At 45.6% G+C, this 15,624-nt stretch overlaps 1 protein-coding gene across 2 annotated transcripts in view; it reads left to right on the plus strand.

Moving 5' to 3' along the window:
* MSRA (methionine sulfoxide reductase A) overlaps positions 1-15,624 on the plus strand; it is a 338,282-nt gene that overhangs the window by 37,845 nt on the left and 284,813 nt on the right. The window lies entirely within an intron of this gene.

The following is a 15,624-nucleotide window of genomic DNA, read 5'->3' on the forward strand; positions in this document are numbered from 1 at the left end:
ATCAGGCCTCATAGAAGTTGTATTTCACTTGTAATAAGCACCATATGGGGTCCTGTCTTAGAGCTGAGTCCTACAAGAGTGCCTAGAGTGCCTTTTAAAGGCCTGGAGCCATCCGACTCTTAGGGAAGGGAATCCGCATTGAACTTGGGTGCTCTGGGAAATGGTCTGGTTCCTGGATCCACTGTTGAGGTGTATATTTCAATCATGTTTTCCCATGGACTGTGGGGAAGGCGGAGAGGGTGGCTGGAGGCAGGGTTGGTTGGGGAGCGGGGCAGCTGTTGGTTGGACATCAGTTACACAGAACTGTGTGCTGTAAATTCTGGCTCACTGAATCCTCACCACCACTCTGAGACTTGTATTATTAATATGTATTAGAAAGAGCACAGTCCACGGGGCGCCCTGCCTCCTGGACTCCTCCGTCAGGAAGGTTCTTGGTTCAGGGCCAACCCCAGCTTGGCTCCCGCCTCAGTGCTTCAGCAACAAGGACCAGGGCATGGGCACAAATAAGGTCTTAGGTCTCTCCTCTCTGGACATCCAGGAGAGAGATTTTAGAGACAGTTCCTACTGGCTTCATCACTCATGGGTTTAAATCTGGGCTTTGCTGCCTAGCAGCTGTGTGGCTCTTCCAGCGTGAACCTGTCCAGACCTCAGTGTTAGTGTACCTACAGTGGGGAAAAAAGGCCTACATCACAGGGTTATTGTCAGGCTTAAAGGAGGAGACAGACGCGAAGGTACTAAGCATGTGGCCTGGCACAGGGGAAGTGCTCAGGAAGTGGTAGTGACTGTTTGGACTGTGATACTTCGAGGCTGAACCTTCACAGGATATTATCCTGACCTGTCAGTTTACCTCTTTGGATCCTGTGAGGTTTTCTTATTGTTTGTTTGTTTTTTGAGATGGAGTCTCGCTCTCTCGCCCAGGCTGGAGCGCAGTGGCACAATCTCGGCTCACTGCGACCTCCGTCTCTTGGGTTCAAGTGATTCTCGTGCCTCAGCCTCCCGAGTAACTGGGATTACAGGCACCCACCACCACATCTGGCTAATTTTTATATTTTTGGTAGAGAAGGGGTCTCACCATGTTGGCCAGCCTAGTCTCCCAACTCCTGACCTCAGGCGATCTGCCCACCTCAGCCTTCCAAAGTGCTGGAATTACAAGTGTGAGCCGCTGTGCCCAGCCTGGATCCTATCTTAAAGGAATTTCTGTGGTGATAAATTATAAAATGCCTTTCCCGTGCCATCTGACCTCCTGCGTTCACTCTCTCCGCCTTTCTGTTGTTCCACTGGAGGTGTCATAATATTCCAGGTGCCCGTTGGTGGCTATTACCACGTAAGACAATGGGAAAAAAGAAGGCTCCCACTTCTGGGTGTTTACGGGTTGGAAACACAGCACAACACTTGACATTCTCAGTGCTGAGCTCCTGTGGAGGCAGCAGACAGACTACAGATACATGCCTCTCCTGCCCCACTAGCTGCTACGGAATGGGGTTTCAGTTTATCCTTGTGTTGATGTTGCTCCCAAACTTGGTGACCATGTGGCACATCCATGCCTGTCTCACATACCAAGGTACTGTTGGCATGCGCTCCGGCTCCAGGACCCTTCGGCCAAGGGATTCGTCCTGCGGCACAGGCGCTCGTCCGAGTTTCCCCGTGGCCTGTGGCCGTTTTGTGGACAGCAGACCAGGTATGACTGCATGCCTCGTATCAGAACTCGGAAGCCTGGTGGTGGCAGGAAACAGCCTGACTGCTTTAGAGAGGGATTAGTGACATGTCTCGGAGGACAGTCTTCTCCTGTGGCAGAACAGAGCAACTAGACCAAATGCTTGGTTGAATATATCTTGAATTCTTTGTTTAAACATGCCATTGCATTTTCTGTTTAAATGTTGTTTTACAAGTTGTGTTCTGACTGCAGTGTAGGCTTCCTAAGAAATCAGTCCCAAAGAGCTCTTGCCCCGGAGTGTTCTGTAGCCTAGGTGGGCTATAAAAGTTAGAGCTGTTGCTAAGGGAACCAACAGAGGAATGTGAATGTATAAATCTCACAATTACGTTAACATTTTGTGTAATATCTGACCTCAGCTTTACTTTAAGGTGAAGAGGAAGCTGGAGTAGGAATGATACCAGTCAAAAATCAGTGAGAGAGACACCGTCATTTTAGAACTGGACACTTTGTCATCAGCATTTATATTTCACTCTTGTAATACACAATTCTCTATTTCTTTGTAAAAAGTCCTAGATGAGCAATACCTGCCATGGTAGCCCACTTCTCAGGCCATGCCCTCAGTGACACGGCGTTGCCTGTTTCATAGAGAGGCAGAGTGGCGAGAAAATCATTCTGCATCTTCACCGTTGAAACCTAAATCTCTAAGGTGACAAAGAAATCCCACAGTTTTCTTGGCATGAGAGAGTTTTGCCAGTTCCATGCTACCTAAAATGCTCTTTTGCTCTGTTATATATGAGAGGAAGAAGTCATTTTATTGTGCTGAAAAACAGCGGAAGTAATGTTACCACTGGGTAATATTAATGACTTCAATTCATAATATTGGGATAATGACTAATGTGCCAGGTATTACATTAGGTATTTCAAATATATGACGACACTTACATTTATACTATGGTCAGGCAAAGGTATGATTCATGATCCCACGCATATAACATGCACAGCAGCTGAATGTAAGATGAAAGCAACATTCTATGCATTTGCGTGCCCCTATGCTAAATATATTTAGGTTGACCCATATGAGATTGCCATTTTTGTGAGCAAAGAGAGCCAAATATCGGCAATTCCAAGTGGTTCAGCCTAGTACATGTTTGCAAATACCCAGACTGGCAGAATTCTGGAATTTCATTGAGACATCCCCAAAGTGTTTCACAGGCCTACAGACACGTGGGTCTTTTCACAAAAGCATAACGAAGCATGCGGAAAAGTAGAATTCCCAAATGCTTTATCTAATAATCACAGAGCTGAAGAGCTGGAAGGATCCTTGGAGGCTGCGTGGTTGCACTGTGGTTGTTTAATAGCAATAGGCCCCATGAGGTGAGGGGACCTGCATGTCGGTGAGTTAGGGCTGAGTGTGAGGCTGGGGCGTAGGCCTGTGTGGCATCTAGAACACTGTATTCTGTTGATTTTAAATTTTAGGCCATCAAAGCAAGTAATACATGGGCTGTAACTTAGAAGTCAACTAAGTGATGAGGGCTTGTAGTCATGCTGGGCACAGGGGCTTGAGGCAGAGCAGAGCTCTGTGGTGCAAAGAGGCATGTTGGTGAAGGGAGCCGGGCATTCAGCCACAGGGTAAAGGAGGGTGTCCTTATCTATCTCAACTAGCTTCAGCGATCAGACTTTCGGGGTCAAAGGGTTTGGTGTTCAAGGCCTAACATTGCCTTTCCTCTCAGAAGGCCTCGTTGGCGTTATGCATCTTTGTTCACCCTGAGCCCAGCAACCTCTGAGCTCCTCGTAGCCACCGTTCCTCTCTCAAGCACAAGAATCAAGTCCCACCTCATGAGCCCACAAGATCAAAACGTGCAGATGCTCAGTAGCCCTATGGAACTCATACATCTCGACGGGAGCTATTGAACTTGTCCTCATTTTTAAATTTATAGCACTTTTAAAAATCACAAGTATGGGCGTGTACCTTGTAGTGTATCTCTTTTGACACAGTTGAAACCAGAGCCTTTCTGTCAGGGGATACTGGATAGATTCAGGCCCACACCCTTCCAGAAGCTTCTGCAGTGACATCATTCCAGTTGCCTCTGAGGCGAGGCAGGAGCCCACTCGGGGGTCAGGGGTCCAATGTTGCGTCCCCTCCGTGCAGGACACGCTGCATTGCCGTTGGGGGTTTCAGCTGTAGCTGTTTCTGGCCCTCTCTCTCCCCATTCTTGGTGTGCCTTTCTAAAATTAGAACTTGCATCTTCTTCCTTCCACATCCCTGTACTCAGTGTCCACCCTGCTGTCTGTCCAGTGTGGACGGCAAATAGTCTGTCAAACACCTCTCTAGCCATTGTCCTCATGGGCCCGAAAAGATTGTTTGCCTCTTTACCGTATAGATAGATCAAATATGTGTTTCTGTCGAATTCTGCAGTAACCTGTGATGTGCGTGGGCCTGAGACTAAAATTCACTCCCATGCTCAGATCCTTGTTGTGCTCTGAAGAGGGCACACATTTAACAGAACAAAGCTCGTCCGCTGCGCTGGGACCATGGGTGGCTCGCTCAGCAAATCATCATTGGAGCCTTCTTTATTTTGACACTAGTTTTCAAAAATAGCATGTCTGCTTTTATTTCTCGACTTAAAAAGCCTATTTCAAAAAATCGGTTTTCCGCATTTGTGTAATCACATACAGGAATGGTTTGATGGTTTTGTTTGACTTAGGAATGTCTTGGTGCCGGCCAGTTTTCACGGCCGTCATCTGAAGGGTCCTTTTCACATTCCGAAGTTGTTAACTGCCGTCTCTGAGAGCAAGCACAATAGGCTGCCTTAAATATACACCTGGAATCAGTATTTATTTCCTTATTCTGTGCCCTGTTTTGTTCCAAGATTGTGGTGTACTGGGAAATAAGAGAACTCAATGAAAAAGCCCTTCTAAAACAAACGAACTGACCATGAGCTTAGTAGGGATCAGTCATGTGATGTTGCAGCTAAAATAGCGAATGCCACGGTTTTCAAACTTGTCTGAAGTGGGAGAACCCACTTCCCAATGGCACTCTGATTTGGGGCCTTGTACACAAAATGGGCAGTGGGAGTGGTGACTGGGGAGGTGTAAGGAGCTTAGAGCCTGGATGGGTGCCTGCCCTGCCCCTTCCAGGTAACCCCCTGCACAGAAACTTGAAAACCATTATGTTAATAGATTAATTATATAGCTATAGGAATCCCTTTAGTAAATATAAAGTTTTGTAACTGTAGAGGCATGTTTTCATACGTTATTTTATTTGACCCTGAAGAAGAGACCACAGAGACATTATCTCCAGTGTCTGTATTTTTCACAGAAGGAAACTGAAGATCAGGGAGATGAGTACCATGTTCGGGAGTACACAGGTAATATATAAGGCAGCAGGGATTGGAATGGGACTTAGTTTAGTGCTCGTTTCACTGGGTCGCAGGCGTTTATTGATGAAATAAGAGCCTTGGCTTCTTGGAACTGGTCAAACTCTTTCTGGATTGTTTTGTTCAGTGATGGGTGGTAAATTGGAGAATGTTGAGAGAGGCGTGACTGGACTGTAACCCTGTGCAGGACAGATAGAGGTGAAAGTTTTAAAATGGGTATCTCTTTGAGAGGTAATTCACTGGTGTGAGCTGGTTGCAGTAAAGGTGCTATCTACAGAAAAAGGTACTATCTACAGAAGAGCTGGAAGATGGGAGGCTGTGGGAGCCTCAGGACATGGTATGGATGTCACAGTGAAGGGAGAAGGAGAAGAAAGGGAGGCCCAAGGCAGGGCAGAATCTTGCTGCAACTTCGATGTTGAGCATTCTGGCCCACGGGACACACACAGCCCACCAGTTTTCAAAATACAGCCTTTGTTCCTTTGCCAGGGTAAGAAATCAGACGGCTGCTTTCATGTTTCTACTTCTCAAATATGTCACTCTTTTCAGTGACATTCTTTTATTCAATGTAGTGGGTAATCTGAATTGCAAGAATATTTCCTATTTTCCCATGGGACTAAATTAAGTTATTTGCATTTTGAATGGAATAAAAGACTCTAAACACATTTTTTTTTTTTTCCTTCCTGAATCTTCCTTGCAAAAAGAGGTTGCTCACTACCTCTTTTCTGTTGCTCACAAAAAATTTCATAATTTTGTCCGGGTAAAAGCCACTTGCAAAAACACCACCTCTATCTTAGTACAACTGTGCTAGCACAGAACTAAGGCCAAAGGGTGGAAAATTCAGCGAGAGTGATTTGGATTCACTCTTAACAATGATAGCAGCAGCAGCAGGAGCAGCAAGAGTCACAACAGCAGAGCTAGCTACCAGAAACAGGTGGCCTAGAGCTCCTTGTCCCCAGAAATGCACAGGTAGAGGCTGGGTGCTGTCAGTCCCAGTCCCTGAGGAGTAGACCTCTGTGTTGGGTGTTACATTAGGCCAGTCTGTTCTTTTGAGATCCAAGATTCTATTATTTTAAAGGCTTTCATTACTATCCCCTTAGAAGGATCAATTTGAATTTCTTGTATTGGAGTGGAAAATGCCGAAGAATACTGAGGTTTGAGTTTCTTCTGTTTTGTGAATTTTTCACTGTTGATATTTCATCAGAAAGAATCTGCGAATGTTATGATGTAAATTGGGCCAGATTTGCTAATATATTTTAAGAACATGTAATCTGTGAATAATAAAATAACTGATTTGAATATTGGAGTGATAAAACAATATTCTTACTTTAAAATGATTCTTGTTTTAAAAATAGCATTTTTTAAACCACTTCTCACCGTCTTTATTTTTACTTATTTTTTGATACTAAATCCGGGGGCGGGGGACAAGTGCAGTTTTGTTACATGGATCTGTTGCATAGTGGTGAAGCCTGGGCTTTAGTGTAGCCGTGACTCAAACAGTGTACATTGTACCCATTAAGTAATTTCTCATCCCTCATCCTAATCCCACCTCCCAAGTCTCCGATACCTGTTTTTCCGTTCTCTATGTCCATGCATACGCATTATTTGGTTGCCACCTACACGTGAGAACATACAGTATTTGACCTTGTTTCTGAGTTCCTTCCCTTAAGGTAATGGCTTCCAGTTCCATTCATATTGCTTGATTTCATTCTTTTTTATGGCTGAGTAGTAGTTCGCTGTATATGTATATACACCACGTTTTCTTTATCTAGTCATCTGTTGATGGACATTGAGGTTATTTCTATATCCTTGCTATTATGAATAGTGATTATTTTAAAAACAGTATTGTGGAGTCTTGGTGTGGCACAGGTGTTGCTCAAAGTGTCCCAGGTGCAAGAAGTAGAGAAGGATTGTTTTCCTGAGCGTTGTGTGTAAAGTGCCCATATTTTATTTGTGTAGGGGAGAGAAGATTTCTGTTCTTACCCATCGCGAGGTTCGTGGCTGAGGCATCTGTAACAAAAGATAGATGAACAGGAGAAAAGTATACACATTTATTGGATGAAAGTTTTCTGCGACACGGGAGCCTTCCGAAATGAAGACCGAGGGAAACAGGGACACCTGTGTGTTATATGCGTAGGTTTGATGAAGACAGGACAGGCATGGAGAAGTGTGGTGTGATTAGACAAAGGGAGAGTGAGCTAACGGTGATACACAGGGGGACACTCAGCAAGACCTGTTGGTTCTGATTCTTCTCTGTGTCCCTGTGTGCTCAGAGGTGAGGTTGCTCCTTCCTCCAGGTATAGGGAGGGCACTTCACCAATGAGGGTCTTAGGACCTGCCACGGGGAGAAGGGCAAGAAAAGGGCACAGAGTAGCCTTCCTACTTCTGCTGTTTTCTTGAATGCCAAAGTGCCGTATTTTGGAGTAGCATGTCCTGAACCCCATCATTTGCACAGCTTCACAAAGATTTCCTATTTTTATTTTTGATTCATTTTCACATTTCAGGCATTTGCCATAAATGTTTAGCTTTACCTTGATCCTACCAGATTTGGAATTTGATGGTCTATAATAAATTCACGTTTTAGCATACCAAGGACCTGATATTACAAGCAAATGAACAAACATACAACCCGTACATGAACTGTTGTGTAATATGCATAATTTCTCAGTTTTTCTATTTTATAATTTGAATTTTTCTGCAGCAGAGATGGAGAGAGCACATTTTCTATCAGAAGTCACCAGTGCACAGGAAAAATGAGTCAAGATAACTAAGTAAAAAGAAACTTAATTCCTTTAAGAGAGAAGTATATTCTACTTTGCTTTAAAAAAAAAAATAGGAATAGGGACATAACTCTATCTAATGGCTAAAAATAGAAATGAAGAGTGGTTGAGGATGAAAAAGAGAAAGAAAGATCACAGAAACACATACACGGAGACTTCACAATAGTAAAGAAAAAAATCAAAGACTCAGAGTGAGAGACAGACAAAACGAGCCATACACCTAAAGATGAATATACGCAAGGCAGGCAAACGGAAGTCCTTTTTGGGGGCTGTGCAGGTAATGATGTAACACAGGAAGAGGTGATGGGCAGATGCAGTGAGTTGTAGAGGGCCTGTCCTGTCCAAAGGCGCTCAAATCCAACAAACCCTGCACTCACCAGAGGAAATCCATCTGTCGCCCACTGGCCACCAGCCTAGACCCCTGGGTTCTCAATACCCACAGAAATAGGAGTGGACATTATATGGAGTGCTTACCCCGTGCCAGGCCTGGTTCTGTGTGCCTTGCCCTTCACGCCTTACAATCCTCACACCATCCTCTGGAGGCCCGTGCAACTGCCATTCTCCCATTTCAGAGGTGAGGAAGCAGACCTAGAGAAGTTTCCATGACTTGTGTGATAGCACACAGTTGATCAAGCGTGAGCTGAGGTTTGAGCCCAAGGAGCCTGGCACCAGAAAGGAAAACCCACTCCAATGCACAAGACATACATAGTCACCCACACAGGCCCAGCCATCTCTCCTCCCGCTTCATCTAACCACATAGAAGTGCAGGGATAGTTCCGGCAGAGACAAAGAAACACACTCAGAGAACACACAGAAGCCTTAGAGCTAAGCGTGCATGGAGTCACATCCCAACCTTCTGACTTCTGCTGTGCATGTAATTTGTATCCTAATTTTAATGCAGTCAGTGCTGTGGTAGACCTCTGAAAGATACACAGATAAATGGGGCCAGAGCGAAGGAACTCACCCCTTGACAAATGCCTGCTTTTTAAAAAAAATTTAGTTTGCTTTCTTGTTTTGACCTGGCATAAAATGCCAGTAAGAATTTGCTAGAGATAAAACTTGGCAGCAGGTTTTTGGCCAGGTGAAAATGGTGTTCTAGGATTACCGTGGTTGCATTGTGCCTAGCTGGTAGTAGGCACTCAGTCAGTGTTGATGCCTGGATCAGGAGATTTCGCAGTTGTTTAACAATCAATACTCTCCTTATTTTCAGGATTTGTTTTTTTGAGATGGAGTTTCACTCGTGTCGCCCAGTCTGGAGTGCAATGGCGTGATCTTGGGTCACTGCAACCTCTGCCTCCTGGGTTCAAGCAATTCTCCTGCCTCAGGCTCCTGAGTAGCTGGGATTACAGGCATGCGCCACCACGCCCAGCTAATTTTGTATTTTTAGTAGAGATGGGGTTTCTCCATGTTGGTCAGGCTGGACTTGAACTCCTGACCTCAGGTGATCCGCCCACCTTGGCCTCCGAAGCTGCTGGGATTACAGGCATGAGCCACCACGCCTGGCCCTTATGTACAGTGTTTTCCTAGTTATCTCAGAAACTTCTCTAGGCCAACGAGGTAGGTAATAGGATTCCCATTTTCTAGGTGAGGAAACCAAGACCCAGAGGACTAACTGTCTGGACTGAGGTCTTAAGAGCTGGCAAGTGATGGAGATGGCACCTGAGGGCTTCTGCTTCTAACTTGGTGCTCTGTCCTCTAGCTGCCCTGCCCTTCAGTGATTCAAATGGAAAGCCATGACTCAGTCTCTGGGGAGATGTGGTTTCCAGGGCTGTAGCCTTTCTGACACAGGTGAAGCTCTGATTTTTCCCCTCTCCTGGAAGGAGAAATATTAAATATCTGCAGTGTCTAAATTTCTTTAACCTTCCTTCCAATCTTTAGTCTCTTTAGGAGGTTATTTAGAACTCTGATTTCTGTTTGTTTTTAATGTCCTCTGCAATTGAAGGAAGACATTGAGTATGATGCTTAAGTGTGGGAGATTTTTCCTGGACTGTTTGATAAGATCTGTTTTGTAAAGGAACTGCCAAAGTCAGTTGCGATAATAGCCATAATAGTTTTAAAGTGATGTTTGCCAATGCAGATTCACTTATTGCCTAGTTTTTGAAATTATTTTGAGTAAATATCAGAAAATTTTAAACCATGTTTTTATTCCCAAAAATTTTAATTAAAAATTAAACATTCTTCAGAACAAAGAAAACACCTTCCCTTTCCCAATTCCCACCCTGATCCTTTATTTTGCTCCGTTTCCGCGTAAATCCAGAGAACTTTGTTATATGGAGTTAGAAGTAGAATATTTCACTGGGACATGCTTTGACTTCCCCAGTTCCCTCAATCAAAGAATTAAGCATGATTTTTATCAAAAGAATGAGATGAAAGGAGGATTCCCAGCACCATCGTTTTGGTTTGTCCTCTTCTTTCAGGGGGAAAGAGGAGCTGAAATGTGCTTAATTGTTTGCTGCGTTTCCTGTGCACATGTACTTATCCCTCATATCACCCGAGACCGAGTGAAGAGGGAGTGTTTAGAAAAAAGAGAGGGAGACTAATACCAGTTGAAAGTAAAATGCTGGCATCTTAATTTTAAGAGAACACAGAAAGCCAAATGCTTTCAGAAAAGGGTCTCTTCACGGAGTAATTTGCCTGGTATGGCATCTCAGTTTGTTGTATAATTTCAGCCCCGTTACTATGGTAACCTGCTTTAGTGTCGCAGCGATTGTTAATCAGGATTTGTCGTTATTCCCCTTTCATCACAAGGCTCTATATCCTTATGGATTAAATCACAGTTCTCATCGACAATGGCATAGATCAAACATTATTGCCAGCCATAAAACCCCAGGTCGCTCCCTGTCATTTTCCCCGTTACCAGAAGCAGCAAATGCAAGCCAAAGTCTCACTTTTGCAAGGAAATCAGGGCTCCTTCTGGCTCCTCTGATATCTACCCTCATGACAGAATTCCAAGCAAGAGGGCCACTTTCGTTTCCAATCACCCTGTGCCCATGGGAAGGGCAAGCACCATTTCATGTCATTGCAACCCTGACTCTGCAGATACACATCCAGGCAAAAAGTTGTTTTAGTGTGACCTCTAATTCTTCCTCAAACCTTATTCTTACTCTTATTCTTGGAGCAGCCCACTTTTTCTTTCTTTCTCATCAATCTTCTAGATTCTTGTCTGCTGCTTGTCTGTAGGAAGACCGTGTCAAGAAGCAGGGGAGACCAAGACGCCACCCCAGCTGAGGATTTCGGTGGCGAATCACAGAGCCCTGTGAGGCTCGTGGGATGGTGGCCTGCTTTTCCCCGTTGTGAAGTCTGGTGGTAACAATACCCAGACAGGGAAGTGAGCAACCCTGTAGTGTAGCGACCGGATTTAGCAGGGCTGGATCGCCACCATCTTTAGGAAAGTCAGGTTAAAGGAGCATAGGGGCGGTGAAGTCTCGCGGTGCCATGTTCTAGGTTAAGTGCACATCGCTAGTCCTGGTGTGTCTTCATATTGCTAATTGCTTTGTTTAGGAGTGAGAACTGTTAAACCACACTTGTTAATAGCCTCTGGAGCCAGTCTGCCTGGGTTCAGTGTTTGGCTCTGCCACCTCCTAGCTGTGTGACCTTGGCAAGTTTTTGAACTTCTCTGAGTTTCAGTGCCTAAAACCAGGGTAATAGTACTACCTACTTCAGAGTCCATGAGGATGACGTAAGTTAATATTTGTGAAGCGCTTAGACTGGTGACTGGCACACCATGAGTGTTGTATAGGTGTTTGTAAATAAATGAAAAAGAACCAACATTGCATGTACATGTATTCAAAATATATTCAAGATCAGATTATCCAAATACCAGTAAGGTGTTGAAAACAGCACTTCCCCCCCTCCTCCCCCTTCCCTCTCCCTGCTTTTTCTCCTTGATCTCTGCAATGTGCCCAACCCCCAAGTATAATTCTGATTGGCTAAATTAATTCTGCAGCATCCTGCTGTGAATAATTATGTTGATCCAGTGTGTATTCTGATGCCTTTTTTTTCCCTTTGCCTAAATTATAATGTGACAATTGCGGCTCACAGCTGGCTCATCAGAGGTGGGCAGTTGGGGGATTGGCACATCTGACTGTGCTTCTCTGTTAACTCTGTGCCTTGATTGCTTAAGACAAGACATATGTAAACCCCATGATTATTGCCATTTTTTGGACTTTGCAAGGAGTCTGCCTTCAAACATAAAGCTGCTGGGCTCGTTTTGGGGGAGGGGGCATGTAGGAGTCTCCTTTCCCCTCCCCCCGCCTCTCCCTGCTTTTCCTTTCAGACAATAAATAGCTGTCAGGCTTATGTCAAGGATGAAATTATAGGTGCACATGAGGCCTTGATTACATTGTTTTGGAGAGATTGCTATTAGCATACTGAAATGAAGTCTAATTTTTCACTGGCGGAGCTGAGTCAAACTCCCGGGACAGGCAGGGCCCATGCAGTGTGAGGCGAGAACCATCCGACTGGAGCACCTGTTCTAGGTGGGGATCAGCTTTTCCTTCCTTAAACAACAGGAATAAATTCATACGAAGAATAGCTTCGCTTTGGAAAAGAAAGACCAATTGATAAAGGATGGAGTAAGACATTTCGGTTAGATAAGGCTCTTTGTGAAATGACCGTGTATGATTTTCAAGTGTGTTTCATCCACGTTAAGGCAGCGTCTTGCGTATTGATGCAGCCTGTGTTTTGCACCATCTGATTCCGTAGGTTGCTTGCCACCTGCACAACTGATTTGATACTGCCCGGCCCCGCAAGCAGGCATCCTCTGGAGAGGCGTGTTTGTGAGCACTCCATCCGCAGGGCGGGTGGCCTTCTCGTACTTTTGATGTTTATACATTCTGATGATGTGACCATGTGGCCTGTTCACTTTCAAAATCCTTCAATATAAAAATTATTCTAATGGTGCCTCCCGAATGATGGTAGATTAATAATTGTGTGTGGCTTATTCTAACTGTCCTGGCTCACTGTGGTGAAAATTTAAAAATTACACACATGCACACACAGATATACGTACACCCACTTCGTGCGTGTGTGTAATGATTTTGGCATTGTAACTTGAAAGCTTATTCAATATCATTGTTTCATCATTACTATATATTAAGGGAAAAAAATAAGGATTTGGTATGGGTGGAGAGGAGGGGAAGGGGTCCTCCAATTTGAAATCTGTAACAGTGGAGAAAATTTGTAAGCGGACCGTATTTTTATGTATTTGGAGTATATATTTTCAGTACCTACTACATGCAAGACACTGTGCTGTAGTCACTGCAGATTCAGAGGTGAGTTAGAAATGGTTCCTGCTGTCCAGGAGTGTGTGGTTTGGACCAGAGCAAGACAAGCATGACCGCATAACCCTAGAGCAGCAAAGAATGGTGCGATCATAAAGGAAGAACCCGTATTTGCTTTGGGTTTTTTTCCACCTAGCTATTTGGGTGATGTTAGGGTAAACTGAGGAAGAGAAGGGAGAGTGAAGATTTAATGGAGGAGGTTGTATTTGAAGCGTACTTTGCAGTGTGGGGAGAATTTTAAGCACAGAAATAAAAGAAAGATATCCCCAGAAGGGGGAAGCTGTAAGCAAAAGCAGGGTGAGATCTGGTCTGGCCAGAGGTTCTCGCCCTGGGATGCTCTCCCATCAGCAGAGAACTGTGAGTAAAACAGCAGCTGCGTGAAATGCACAGACACAGGAAGCAGGTGAGTGGCTGCTGAGGGCTGAGGGCTGGGGATTTTGAGGAAATGAGGAGTGGCTGGATGTAGGTATAGGGGTATTTTGGGGGTGATGAAAATGTTCTAAAATGGAATGTGGTGGCAGTTGTACAACTTTGTGAATAGACTAAAAGTCATCGGATTGTATACTCTAAGTGGGTCCGTTGTATGGTATGTGAATTATATCTCAGTGATGGTGTTATTTAAAAAAAAATACTGCTGCATACTGATGAAATCCCACTTTCTGGGCATGGCGCTGGTCTGAGCCTCATTCAGAGCCCTGGGCTGGAGCAGAGGCTGGACATAGCGTTCAGGCTGGAAGGAGAAGTGGCGCTTTATCTTAGCCTCGAAGGGCTTGTTGAAAGCTTTGCAAAACCTACTTGCAAAAGGGAGCCATTGAAAGTTTTAAATAGGGTCTTGGCACATTCACATTGTTCTTTAGAAAGCTACTCATAGACGTGTAGTGGATGGTTTCTGGAAGCTGGGACGTCATCTGGGGCCTTGTTAGGTCACCGGCAGAGGCAAGGTGGCCCTTCCCAGGTGCAGATGAGGGCTGGTTGCAGTGAGAGCGGAAATCAGGTGACACATGTAAGGGACACAGAGAACAGAATGCCAGCAGGGCCTGGTGCTGCCTGTATATGGGGCGAATGGGAGAGAGGGTCTGAGGGGTCCTCAGGTTTGAGCCAGAGTAGATGGGAAGCAGCAGGCCTGGAGGAGGTGACGTGCTCAGTGTTGCGTGTGTTGGATTCGAGGAACCAGCGATCCGTCCTGGGGCAAGATGCCAATGTGGCTCTGACCCCAGCAAAGCGGCTGGCCACCGAGCCTTAGGCAGTGTGCAGACGGCTGTGGAGGGTCAGCTTCCGCAGCGGCTCAGTCATCAGCTGTTGGCAGGAGGCCCCAGACCTTCGCCGCGTGTGCCTCACCACTGCTGCCCTCATGTCCTCACAACGCGGCGGCTGACTTCCCCCAGGGAGAGTGGTCCAGGAGTGAGTGAAAGTCACAGTGTCTTTATAACCCTGCCTGAGAAGTGACACACTGTCTCTCCTATGGGTCACGCAGACCAACCATGTACAGGGTAGAAGGGGTCACACAGGGCATGAGAACAGGAGGCAGGGGCCACGGGGGTTGTCCTGGGGACAGTCTACCACTTCTTGACGCCCGGCACTGCTCTTGGCATGGCCGTCTGCATGGAAAGGCTGTAAAGAGAAGGGTCCTCAGCCACCAGCTCACAGGCAGGGAAGCCCATGCTGCCTGGAGGATTCCTGCATTCTCCTAACATCTGGGGCGCTCCCCCCGCCCATGAGCAGGACACCGTTTCTCTGGACTGTCACTCCACGCGTTCACTGCCCTTCGACTCTGAGCGGTGCAGAGACCCTGGACCACAACAACCGTCTTCCTCAGACTATGATGCAAAACTCCAAAGAGAGGCAAAATGACTTTAGAGGGACTGGAAAGGGAAGCGAGTCTCCCGTGGTTTGAGGTGTTGCTGCTAGTACCTGTGCACTTGGCCACAGTCCAGAGCGACTCCATTGTGGGCACAGCCGGGGGGCTGACATCAGACCCCAGCCTAGCAAAGCGAGCACTCGGAGGCAGTGGGCGGAAAGGGCTCCTCTGGGCTCTGCAGCCGGAAAGGAGACATCTTTTTAGATAACAGTTACAGATAGTAGTCTATTTCTGGAAACACAAGGATGGATGGGATGAACCTTCTTAACTAGTGTGATCCATTCAGAAGTATGCTAAAATGTATTCCTTCATTTAATGTACCCTGTTTTAATTTTTAGGTCAGGGCTGAAGAGTTTTTCTTTTTTTTAATGAGAAATGGAAACTGTTGTTTTTAAAATTAGGAACAGGAATTTAGGCCAGGCACGGTGGCTCACGCCTGTAATCCCAGCACTTTGGAGGCTGGGGCAGGCAGATCATTTGAGGTCAAGAGTTCGAGACCAGCCTGGCCAACATAATGAAACCCCATCTCTACTAAAAAAACAAAAATTAGCCAGGCATGGTGGTGCACATCTGTAATCCCAGTGGCTTGGGAGTCTGAGGCAGGAGAATCTCTTGAACCTGGGAGGCAGAGATTGCAGTGACCTGAGATCGCACCGTTGTGCTTCAACCTGCGCAA

Source organism: Colobus angolensis, unplaced genomic scaffold (assembly GCF_000951035.1).
Source record: "Colobus angolensis palliatus isolate OR3802 unplaced genomic scaffold, Cang.pa_1.0 Scaffold210, whole genome shotgun sequence".
Classification (NCBI taxonomy): Eukaryota; Metazoa; Chordata; class Mammalia; order Primates; family Cercopithecidae; genus Colobus; species Colobus angolensis.